Consider the following 12,121-nt stretch of genomic DNA (forward strand, 5'->3'; position numbering starts at 1 on the left):
TTTCGTTTTGAAGGAATGTTGTTTAAACTGATAAGACTCAAGTAATCATATCAAGTCTCTCTACCTTGAAGTACTGGGAAGAAACGAAAATTGTGGTTACCTCTGTGTAGTTCATGTATTTCACAAACAGTGTTCACTATGTATTTTAGTTTAGATATTTATATTGACTTTCCCAGTACTATGGACTGTAGGAAATATGTAGTTTGAGGCGTATCAGAACTAATTGCAATTGCACATTTGGTAGGTACTACAATACCTAAAAACTAGAATTTAAATCAGGGGCTGCATTCAGGAATCCAAGATCAATTTTTAAACTTTTTTTCTTGAGTTTTTTGTTTGAAAGTGCCAACTACTACTTGTAAGGGGCATTTATCTGTTAAAGTTGATTTAAAATAGTTTCTGAGGTTCAAATGTAAGAATTAAATACCAAACATACAACAGCCACTTTTACCCTTCCACTTCCTTCCTTCCTTTCCCAAGTTCACTGTGGTATTGAAACAGATTTGTCTTACTGAAGGAGAAGCAGGCCATAAGTCTATAGAAATGAAGAGCTTAACTTTTCTTTTAAAATCATCATTAGTTAATGTTTTTATTGCTTGTGAGTCCCATTACCACATTCCATCCCATCAGTTTTCAAATGATGAAGCATTAGACTGTATTATCTTCCCTCTGTGTCAAGTATGTGTATAAAGAAAAAGAACTAAGGAGTGATACTGTCAATATTAAAAATAACCTCCTTCAAAACTGATTCTCACTAACTGGTGATAAATAGAAAGATTTAATTTGGCAGAAAGGTGGTAAATTTACATCATTTCTGCACAACAAAAAGACTTTGCGTTATGAAAAAAGCTACCAAAAAGTAAACCAATACAATTTTTTCTTCAATGTTGCTGCTTGACTAGCCTGGTACTTATACTTTTACCAACAGATCTGCCAAGCAGGTGCCTCCCTTCTTCAACAGGTCACATTTCTTCAACTGGTTAGCTGGTCAGCCTGGTACTTGGATGTACATTTGGTAGAATGTATATCCACCCTGGAACACGGCCCCTGTTCCGTGCACCAGCACCTAATTCTGCATCCACGCAGATATCAGTGGCTTGTCACCTCGACCCACAGCTAAAATGGCTGCTCTGCTTTTCTGTTCTATATTGTTTCAATAATGGATGGGACACAAGAAGACGGTGGAGTCACCACTGTGCCTTTTTATGCACATGAATGTTGTTCCCAGAGGTGGCTGGCTTTAGAAAGGGTGGCAGCCATACAGGCTTGCCACGGTGCTAGCCAGTTATTTCTTCTCCATCTATAGTATTTCTGTCATAGAAATTCACGCAGCAGCATCACAAAAACGTGGTAAGAGACAGGGATTACCACCACTGAACAGTGTTGAGCACTTTAAAAACAAGTTTTGCTGTAATTAGTTACATCAGAGTTGCAGCACGCAGGCAATGTGTCTGGTTCTAGTGGCTTGCTTCCAGAATTGCTGATTAAGAGGAAGAAGCAACAGCACAGAGGCACCAAATACTCACTTTTATCTAGCCAGGCCAGTAAAAGCACTTACTTCTGGGTCACTGAGATATATTGATAGGGAAGGACAAAAACATGGCTTGCAACGTAACACAGCATCTATATATAAATGCATCCTGCTCAAGAATAAGCAAGAGACAGCCTACTGCTACACTATTTCACTACAAACATAATGGTGCTTCTCCATGCATAGAACACACAAAATCCCTGGATACAATTTTGAAGTGTTCCATAAAGGACAAATATAGGAAAGGAAACAGCACAGCCGATATTTTTTGCCTAAACAGACTAATAAAAAAAAAAGTATGTTACTGAAGTAAAAGCGAACTTATTTCCCATTCATGTGGCACTTGAAGCAGAGGTCTAGAAATCTCTGTATACGTGTTTGTCTAAGCCTTTGCAAGAGTCAAGGCTTGCTGCAGCTAGTAATGGGAAATATTTTTAGATTTTTTTTTTTTTTTTTTTTTCTTTCTGCCTTAAATGATACTGAAACCAGGTAATGAGCCAGCAGGGAAAGCCCTGAAAACAGGGGTAGAATTATAGTTCTGCTTTTTACTGACCTTCATGAGGAAGATAATGTTATTATTAAACCTCAGTAGGTTCTGCAGCATAAAAATTAGCATAGTACAAGTTGTTTAAATTACCTCTATTTATCTCACATGTCAAATTTTACAGAAGTATTCATGTTCAGTAGGACATAAGCATGAGGTAGGTTATGACCTTTAGTAGATTTTAAAAGCAGTGGTCAGGTTTAAGCACTATAACACTGCCTACCAAATTTGAATTTGTTAGCTGAAGTCTAACATGGATTTAGCAACCCCAACAAAATGAATGCAATGGAACAAGGCAGCAAAACCTTCAGCCAAGTTTAGAGCCTCATGTTTAAAATTTTGGCAGAATTGCCCACCGAGGGCTTTTACCAGGACAGCAACATGGGTCAGAGAACACACCTTTGACTGACGTACCTTTGTTGACAAAAGCTTTATAGCATCAACCTGGCTTGTTTATCTTGTGCAGTCCTAAACAAAAATAAATCCATTCCAGATATTTTCCAGAGCTGACCAGTTACAAACCCTTCTTTAGCAATGATGCATTTCAGAGGTAGGGGAAGAGGGGTGTGTTGGAAAACTTGTTAGCAAAAGAGAAGCAGGCATTATTCCTTAATCTATGGCATTCCTAAAATCTCACTTCTAGCTGAAAGCATGGGACCAAATACAGCTACGAGGTTAAATCCAGTATAAAAGTTAGCAGATCTTCCAAACAAATGGCAGGTGCAGCCTTACAAAGGCCTTGCTATCCATTAGTTTGCAGAGACTGGCTCTTTAACAAACCCTGAACGTTTGGATAACATCACTGCCACCAATAGTAACAACAAAAGCCCCATAAAGCCTTGAAAAATCACAGTGGTTTATGTTTCTTGTATCTCAGTATCATTTTTAAGAACCGTTCCTTTTCTGTTTTCTGCCAAAAGATAGAAAAAACATACTCCCAGTTCAGAGGAGCCCTGGCTCAGAAAAGGCTCAGATGCTTTTCTAGTAAAAAAAACCTAAATCCCAGACCTCAAGAATATGTAGATGTCTCACTGGGGCCACAGTCTTTTATAATTGAATTTGGTGTGCAACATTTCACTTCTTTGCATTTAAAACAGGATCACAGAAGGCTTTGGACAAATAGCATTAGAGATGGGGTTTTTTTCAGATTCAGGTTGCTTCCTAGGTCATTTAAGACACATAGTTTTCAGAGCAATTGAACCTGCTCAAATATTCTTGTGCAAGTACAGAATGAAGCAAGACTGAGGCTCTCCACTACCTCCACCATATCCATGACACTGAGACACAGCACATGCAAAGACATGAAAAATACAGGGCACAAATCACAGAATACAGTAATGCTGCAAGCAGATGCCACACATCAAACAAAGCTTCGCAAGCTAAAAGCCGATAGCGTTTTCATAAGCAATATTGCCCAAGAAGCTGGGTAACTGTGAGCTGCTGTGCCCAGCCTGGGGTACACTGTGATCCCATGGGCATGAAGATTGTGCAGAACACACAGACTGCTCCAGGAGCTGTGCTGCTCTCACTACAAAGCAGGAGAAACTTAATTTTCTCTCAATTTCCACAAAGACTCTGGACGTCTCAGAAAATTAGATTGCCCAAGCACAGGAGAAGAGGAATCCCTTCACCCCTTTAAATAGTGTAAAATCTACATATTCACTACCGATTTGATTCTCTTTAATATCACTAAATCTCTTCCTCAAAGTAATTGCTGAATGAATGCTAAATGTGTTATCTTAGCAACCTCTGGCAGGAGATGCTATTTGGTATCATCTCTGAGTTATAGATTGCAGCATATGAATATTGTTTACCTTTTAAGAAGCAACACCAGTGAAGCAAAGAATCAATCAAAAACAGATCTAAGGAATCACTCATTTCACGTAGAGGATTTGTGGATGGATGAGAAGGCTAGACACCGAGCACCTGAACAGTGAACTAACAGTACTGCAGATAAAAACCAACAAACAGATTAGATGTGATGTATCAAATTAGATGCTGTTAAAGCGTTAGCCTACTGTGCATGTTATAATAACACCTAGAAAAAGATAATGGCCTGCTTACTTGTTTCTCCACCTTCCCAAGCAGTTGTGCTGCACTGAGCAGACACTGCAGCAGTGAGCGTGGGGAAGAACAAGACAAAATTAAACCAATTGTTTCCTACATTGCTCTTTCCCATCAATTTACTTCTGACATTAAAAATGCTGTGTCCAGCTGCTACTGGATCTGGATGAAACTGAAATAGATGACTTCTGCACCCTTCAGTTTCAGATGAACTAACTTTTAGAGTATTTGGGAAGCACTGGGAAGAGAGCTTTCCTGTTGCTCACTGGCTCAACTGATCATCCTCTCCCCACATCCCAACAGAATCTATTTCCAGGACTCTCCCAAGGTATCAAGTGGGCTTTCTTGGCCGCTAACCTTCGCCCCAGGAGCTGCAGTTGGCAGGTCATTAGCCCATGCCTTGTAAAGGTATTCACATTCCGGAGCAGCAGAGGCACAGGGAGGAATGCAGGAACTGTGTTAGCCCAAATGGTTCCCTATCCCCAGCCCCTGTGAGCAGGCAGACAGCAGAACTCAGAAGCAGAGGCAAGAACATGCATTTTCATCATTGGCAGTGGAGCAGCAAAAGCTCTGTGAAGTGGGCTCAAGCAGAAAACAGGATGCAGCACCCTTGTTTTTCTCACAGGAATATCTCTCGCTTCAAAATAGGTAAGACCAAAATGTCGAGTTACTTGGGGAGAGGTCTGCAGAGCTGGGGAAGGGAGAGAAAGCGACATGCAGGACAGAGCAGGATGTGCGGCTGATGTTGCAGGTGTGCACATGGAAAGGAGAAGGAGAATGGAGGATCATTTCGCAGAGATACCACATCAGCAAACTTAAAAGTGGCCCTTGTTTAGTTTGTTACATTCCAATTAGTGCCAGGCAGAGCTGCCCTCCCAGCTCTCTGAAGCAGCTCCTGCAGGACTCCCGCAGAAAGGGTATAGCTTTGCTTATGGACACAAGCACCAGTTTGGTACCTCTGTGCGGCAACGTTTGGACATTGGGAACATGGGCAATACATGCTCAACTGCTACCAGCTCCTGGCCCAAAAAGGAGAGAAGAAAAAGAGTCAGATGATTTCTCAGTCCCTTCTCTTTCCTGTTCTAGAATAACAAGGAGAGCCTGACATGGCTAGGCCCTTCTCTACTGCATGGCAAACTGCCCAGGGAAGGGGAATCTCCATGGGTGCAAAGGGTAGGGGCCCTGTGTGCATGAAAGCACTAACATCAGGAGAGCAAAGTGATTTCCAGTCAGTGCAAGGCTGCAGCAAAGCAGGAACACCTTGCTATACAAGCTGAGACTACGAGCAGTAGAATGCAGATTAACCACTTGGTTGCCGCTTACCATGCCAGGTACATTGGGCTAAAGGCACCTCCATCCAGTGCTGCCCGACGTGCCAGGTACATCCCATGATGTTCCATTGAAATCACAACAGGCCATCAATAGAACGTGGCTGCACGGATGCAGAATGGAGAACCAGCAGGGACGCTGTTAAATGCAATTAAAAAACTGCAATCAAAATTGAAACGTACATTTTAAAACGGCCACCTGCCTTAAATATGTAACTACTAGAACAACCTCCCCTCCACCCCTCTCCCCAGAACTGCTGTACTGTGACGGAAGGCCTCTGCAAGTTTCTCGATGACTCTCTCTGGCCACCTCCATTCAGGACTCCCAACGGCACTGAGCTTCAGGGGGACCAGTCCATATATATCCAAGAACAGCAGATCCCAGGATGTCTGAACCAGCTTCATTCTGCCCAGAAATTCAGGCAACTAAATATCACCATTTAGAAATGCCTCAACAGTGAGAAACGTCTGGCACCAGAGCTTCATGGTCTCGTTCCCCGCACAGTACAGGCAATGGAAGAAACACTTAAATGATGATCCTTTGTATTGTCCCCATTTCCCTGTCCCCCTTCCCAAGCCTTTGAAATCCTGCTCTTCTAGAGATGTTATGGCATTGAGCCAGGCTGGATCCTTTGGCTTTTGTTACATCTGTGGTGCAAGACGGGAAAGGAAAATGCTGTATACCCTCTCCTATTTACAATGATGCTTAACTGATAATTTAATCTACGTTCTTGGAGACTTGAGATCAAGTTGATTCATAGTAAACTGCAGCTAGTACAAGAGTCACAAAACTTAAGATCTGTAATTCCACCCTTCCCTGCCCAAAGGAAAAAGCAACATCTTTTCCATGTCAGGGAAAGGCACGTCCCACAGATACACTCAGCTTGTCAAGCCTAGGGTATCCTCTGCAGTGTGTATCCTCCTTCCCCCAGAGATCCTGTAATCAGCTCCACAGGATTATCAAGGAGCACGGTCTTAGGGTAGATGCTAAGCACAGGTCCCTTCCTGCCTTTCTACCCTTTCTAAGTGGTGATCCTGCCCCAGTGAAAAAAACCAATACAAAACAAAACACAAAAACCCAGAACAGAAATAAGCCTGCAACCTCACGGGAATTTAAAATAGGTTTATAGACCCTCATGGCAAAGTGAAACTTCTGCATAGCTCTTGTCACATTGATAGCAGCATGTCTCCAGCTGTGCTTCTGGAGATAGAAATCTTACATTTAAAAAGTTAGAGGAATACTGATTATCATTTCAACCTTGAAAGATAAGAGGCCAAATGAAAAAGACTTACAATAATTAACGTAGTTGGATGAGAGACAACGTAAAGGAGGACACTGGCCTGGGAAATAGAAAGTGCCTTTGCGAAAAAGACGCTGAATGTAAGGAGATAGTTATTCATTCTTCCTGGACATCTGCTGGGCTCAGGCCCAGGACAGTGTTCCCATCATTCCCACCTGCGTGCTTATCCCCACAATTCTGTAACTAAATCCCTTTCACACTGAACTAATAGGTCTTTTGTATTCAGATCGCCCTGTTTTGACTGCTATAGACTGAAGATTTTTAAATCTTGCCAATACAATGAAGAAGTGAAATGTAAGCAAGTGTTTGCTTACTGACCTGGGCTCTGCTGAGCCAAGAGCATTTGCTGAACTAGTCTGAACGGACCACTGCCAGCACAAACAGGCCAACCCACGTTTAAATAACACGCAACTTTAAGCATAACGGGCTGGAACCCCAGGGATTTGGAGCTCCCCCCTCTCCAAGAGATCACACACTCTAGACTGCATATGAGCAACATACTACTGGCTGCATCTGCCAGCATCAGGACAACACTCAGCAATACTAGCAATATTCAGTTTAAGAGAGGCTGAATGCTTCATAAAGGTATTTATTGGACAGCAGCTCAAATGCAGATTTACACCCAGATTACAGCAATTTGCTTTTTGCTCCTGTGAAGCAAGAAACTCTTCTCCATATTTGTATTTCCCCTCTAGGGCAGAGATTAGCAGAGTACTGCTTAAAACAAAGGTGTTTCCTACTGTTAGAACATCACACTGCAGTCAGAAATGAAGCTTCCTGCCAATTCCTAAACAGAGCCCTTGTATATTTTCACTGCTGACATGGAGGGAGCCTAAGACTACCCAAACCCTTTAGTGGGAGGAGAAGGTGAGAGGCATGGACGTTGCAGATCTTGTCAAGCAGAGGCAGGCACTAAAAATTCCTGCATATCTGCAGAGCACAGTTGATCTCAGGAACACAGCAGTGGCACAAAATAAATAAAGCCTCAGAAGCCAGTGAGCAGCAAGAGATGTTGGGCTCTTCTGCAGCCCTGCAACAACTGAGCAAGCTCCGTTCCAACTGTACCTGCATTGCAAGTAGTAAAGGCAGCTCTGATGTCCCATGCTAATCTAACGACTCCTTATTACACTAAAATACCCACATATTCAGTGGAGTAGCTCAACCCATACAGGAGGAAGGATGCTCATCCACCCGTTAAGGCCCCTTTGGTATGCAAAATTCCTCTTGTTTCCCAGCTACCTTTGAGCCTTGATGTACAGAAATCTCTCTTTACAATGCAAGAATTTAGGACATGACTAAAGGATTGTTGCTACCTCCCAGCTAATCCTAGAGAGTGTTAGACAGAATCAACAAACCTATGAATTACATGGAGCAAGAAGATGCTTCTGGTCCTAAAAACTTGGGCCCTGTCCTTCAGTATGGTAGACCACAGCTGGCCAGGGGTGCACAGGGTGGCAGCTTCGTGCTGAGCACTGCTCTGGGGGCAAAAGCACACAGCATGGTGAAGAAGAAACGTCATGACCCTTTTCCAACCGACAGTTTTACAGCACCCTCCCAGTTGCAGCACTGCTTTAGGGCTCTGAGTCACCACAGGTACAAGCTGATAGCCGGGTTGTGAAATGCAGCAATACTGGAGCAAATGCATGGCCCTTTCAACGGCGGAGGGATCTCCAGGACAGGGATGAGGCAGAGCAGACGGCTGGGAGTTAAATCCACTGGTGACTCAGACACCTTAGTTACAGGGTTTGTTAGAGCAAACAAGGCCTCAGAGTACTGGGAGAAGTGGGAGAGTGCTTGATAAAGATCCTTGCAATTGGCCTGCTTATTTTTATTTCTTGTGTGGACTCAGCAAACTTTTCTGCAGATACAAGCAGTTTGCACAGGAGCAACTGCATACAGAATACTGCTAATATCATGAACTTGTTGCAATAGTTAACATTGAGCCCCATACTGAGGGGTGCAGGAAGGACATGGGTAGTAACAGCCTTGGACCAAAATGTCATCTCTCTCACCATATGCCAGATACCAGTGCGCACAGAAACAAACTTTGCTGTCTCATTTTCTTCTACAAGACCAAATCTCATTCCCTTATCTCGTCCATACCTACAGATGCAGCAGCAACAGTTCTCCTTAACATAAATAAAACAATGCCTTAAATGCAGAACTTTTTGCACTTTATCCAGCATTTTTTTTTTTTCCTCCCCAAGAACTGTCCAGATACTCAGCCCTGTACTTCCTAGAAAAATCTTTGTCTCTAAGCTTCTAAAGACTTTGGTGAAGTCTTTCAAGCAAACCACTGTTTAAGAGTTGGTCCTGGCAGTATCAAGATTCAAGACTGCCGAACATCCCTCCAAATCGGATGCTTAACTGAACACCCTGAACCCTCATATATTTGGTTCTTTGCAACCACCAAGAAGTTTTTCTGCAAGTCTGAGCTTGGCAAATGAGAGGATGCCAGAAAGTCACTGTTGCTTGTAAAAGCAGAAGGCCTAACAGACTCAAAGTTTTGCAAACTGTCTGCGTTGTATCCAAATCTATCCAAGTTGAAGATAACCTAAGGGGAAAGCAGGGTTTACTCATTTCCAAAATTCTTTGTTTCCTCGGCTGCCTTCTCCTCAACCACTACTTCTCATTTTGACTGTTTCATTCCCGTGTCTTCTTCACTTAAGACTTCCTTTAAACTCAACTCACAGGCTACAAGGGTCACTCCACATATGCTTCCAAAATCCACCTCTTCCCAGCAAGGCTCCCATCCTGCCATCCTTATCCTGCAGCACTGCACAACAGTGGTCCAGGGCTGCAGATATCTCATGCACATTTGGCCAGCCTTCTCTGTCAGACAGTTGCTCAGCTTTGGGGATTACAGCCCCAGGCACATTATGAAAGGCAGCCCAGCAAGGTCATGGGGTGTTGAAAACTTTGCTACAATCCAAAGCACAGGATCCTCCTCCTTTCCTTCCCTACACACTATTCTTGTCAAGGTCAAGGATTTTCTGGCAGTCCTCAAAACACACAAATTACAGGCTCTTGTCATGAATCAAGACTTAAAACATCTCTCCATTTAAAAAAAGCGGAAGGAGAAGAGCAATGCAGAGGGGAAGGCACTTTTGCTGAAGATTTGGTTTTGAAAAGGGAATTGGCAGCCTATGCATGTGCTGTACCCTGTAATCTGAAAGCTCCTCAGGACAGGACCCCTAGAAGCATTTTATACTGAACATATATACACCCCAGAGCAAAAGAACCTGCGGCTCTCCGCATCCGTTCCAGTCTGCTCAGCTTCTCCTAAATCAACACTGCCAGAAGGCAAGACAGCACTATAACAAATTAGCACCACTCACAATTTGTTGAAGTTGCTGTTCCATTGTTTGTTTATTTAAAACACGCGCGCGCGTGCACACACACACACACACACACACACACACACACCTCCCAAGCTTGCTCTCTGCTGCCATCACCCAAACTCCAGATTTGTAGTCTCAGAGAGAGAGGCAAGCAAAGGCGGTGGATTAAACCCACACAGAGCAACAGTCACTGCACTGGGACTCTGCTTGGGTTGTGCTCTTTCACTACAAGCAGAACAAAAGAATCCCCACACTGTTCCACCCTGGAAGATCACGGTGTCGAAATCCGTATTTCAGCACTTGACTAGGAAAGTGTTGTTAAGAAAAAGAAAGAGCCACAGGCTTGAAAGGACCCAGCACTAATAAAACTCTTAGTGCTAATGCTATTTATGAACAGCCAAGGGATAATCTGCACCCCTTATCAGTCCACAAGATTATAAGATCCTTAAAATAGGAAACATGTCTTACTTCATAAAGCAATGTATAAGTTTACAAAGCACAATATTAGCGGTAATAAATAATTGTCAAAGTCGAGCAAAAGAGGTGGCTGTAAAACCTGAAAAAGTACTGCTGTTCTCATTTCATTCTAAGCTTTGGGTGGTAATATTGTAGGCTGACTGGTTGTTCTGACTTGGTTTACTCTTATGCACCAACCTGCTTTTACTGTAAGAGATTATTTGGGAAATGTGCTATGCTTTTATTTACACTGGAGAAATTAATGTTTTATCATGAGGTGATCACAGCAAGGGTAATTTTAAAGAGCTGCAGTAGATTCTTATCCTTCCACCAAATACAGTCTAATTTGCCAGCATGCATCAGTGTGCCAGCAATGATTCCTTTACACAGCATTTCTATCTGTAGGCACTTACTGAACACAGAGCACCCTGCTATCTGAGCAATTGCTCACCAGTTGCATCATGTAGCCTATAGAGACAGCTTCTCTTTCATTTCTCTTGGTTGATACGACACAAAGCTCTGGGCTGCTGCAGACATAGTTTAAAGGACAGTAAAGTCAGCATCATCACCTCAAATCCTTACATGCTTTCATTTAGTTATTTTTTTCATTTTAAGATAATTTTTTCTGGTTTGTGAATGCTCTAAACATTTGCATCTTCTGGCTGCTGTATCATGTGCTGACAGATAGCTGCATCATCCAACGCATCTCTGGTAGCCTGGATTGAGCACGGTTTTGGTTTCTGGACAGATGAACACTAGATACCACAGTTACCTCCACCACTCTAACAACAGTTAAGGAAATGACTATATTTTATACTCAGATTGAGACCTTTGCATGGAACACTGGGGGTGCCAAAACAATTACAATTTTATTCTTCAGATAACCCATGGTTTATCAAATATTTAAATACTCAAGTTTAATTATTTCAGAAGCTACTCACTTTACAGTTGTCACCTAAGGAAATTGCTAAGCAATTTGTGCATTTATTTCCTGTCAGAAAAAAGCCTCAAAGAGCACAGCAGAACGGATTACCCTCCTTCTTTCAGCACTATTAAAACCACCTCATTGGTAATTATTCTTCTCAAGATGGGTGTGGGGGAGTGAAAAGCTGGAGCAGCTTCTATTTATAGAAGATAACCTTGGGAAAAACAGGAGGTACCAGAGAAACAGGCATGAGGGGTGAAGTTGTGACAGTACTGAAACTAGCAGGAGACACAGGTGTACCAGGTGTCTGTGCCAGAGAGCTCTGAGAACACAAATGTGGCCGCACCTCCTGCAAGATTTAGGCTTGGCTGGCAGGTTTCATAGGCACTCAGATGAGAATTCACAGAGAGATATTTAAAAGCTTGAGCAAGAGTTTAAAAAAAACACGCTAAAAGGCTATTTTAAAAGTTTGCTGGATCACTTCCCATAGAACTCTCCCCTCTCAGCAAGGAAAGCGTTTAAAGAAAAAACAAAGAAACAAACAGAACCAAAACAGAAAAACCAAAACAGCCAGAGAGACCAAAACCTCTGTTACACAGATGAAACAACTCAGCAGTTTTATAGCTACATA

The 12,121-nt window shown here is 42.6% G+C and overlaps 1 protein-coding gene and 1 long non-coding RNA gene across 2 annotated transcripts in view; one reads left to right on the forward strand and one right to left on the reverse strand.

Annotated features, from left to right (window-relative positions):
• Nucleotides 1-12,121, forward strand: part of LOC141951109 (uncharacterized) — a 68,901-nt gene that overhangs the window by 16,729 nt on the left and 40,051 nt on the right. The window lies entirely within an intron of this gene.
• The window catches only part of HIC2 (HIC ZBTB transcriptional repressor 2), an 81,371-nt gene that overhangs the window by 10,049 nt on the left and 59,201 nt on the right, over nucleotides 1-12,121 (reverse strand). The window contains exon 2 of the mRNA XM_074886923.1: nucleotides 5,463-5,606. The gene's annotated coding sequence lies outside the window, so the exon portion shown is untranslated. The remainder of the gene's footprint in view (nucleotides 1-5,462; nucleotides 5,607-12,121) is intronic.

This window comes from Strix uralensis, chromosome 17 (assembly GCF_047716275.1).
Source record: "Strix uralensis isolate ZFMK-TIS-50842 chromosome 17, bStrUra1, whole genome shotgun sequence".
Taxonomy (NCBI): domain Eukaryota; kingdom Metazoa; phylum Chordata; class Aves; order Strigiformes; family Strigidae; genus Strix; species Strix uralensis.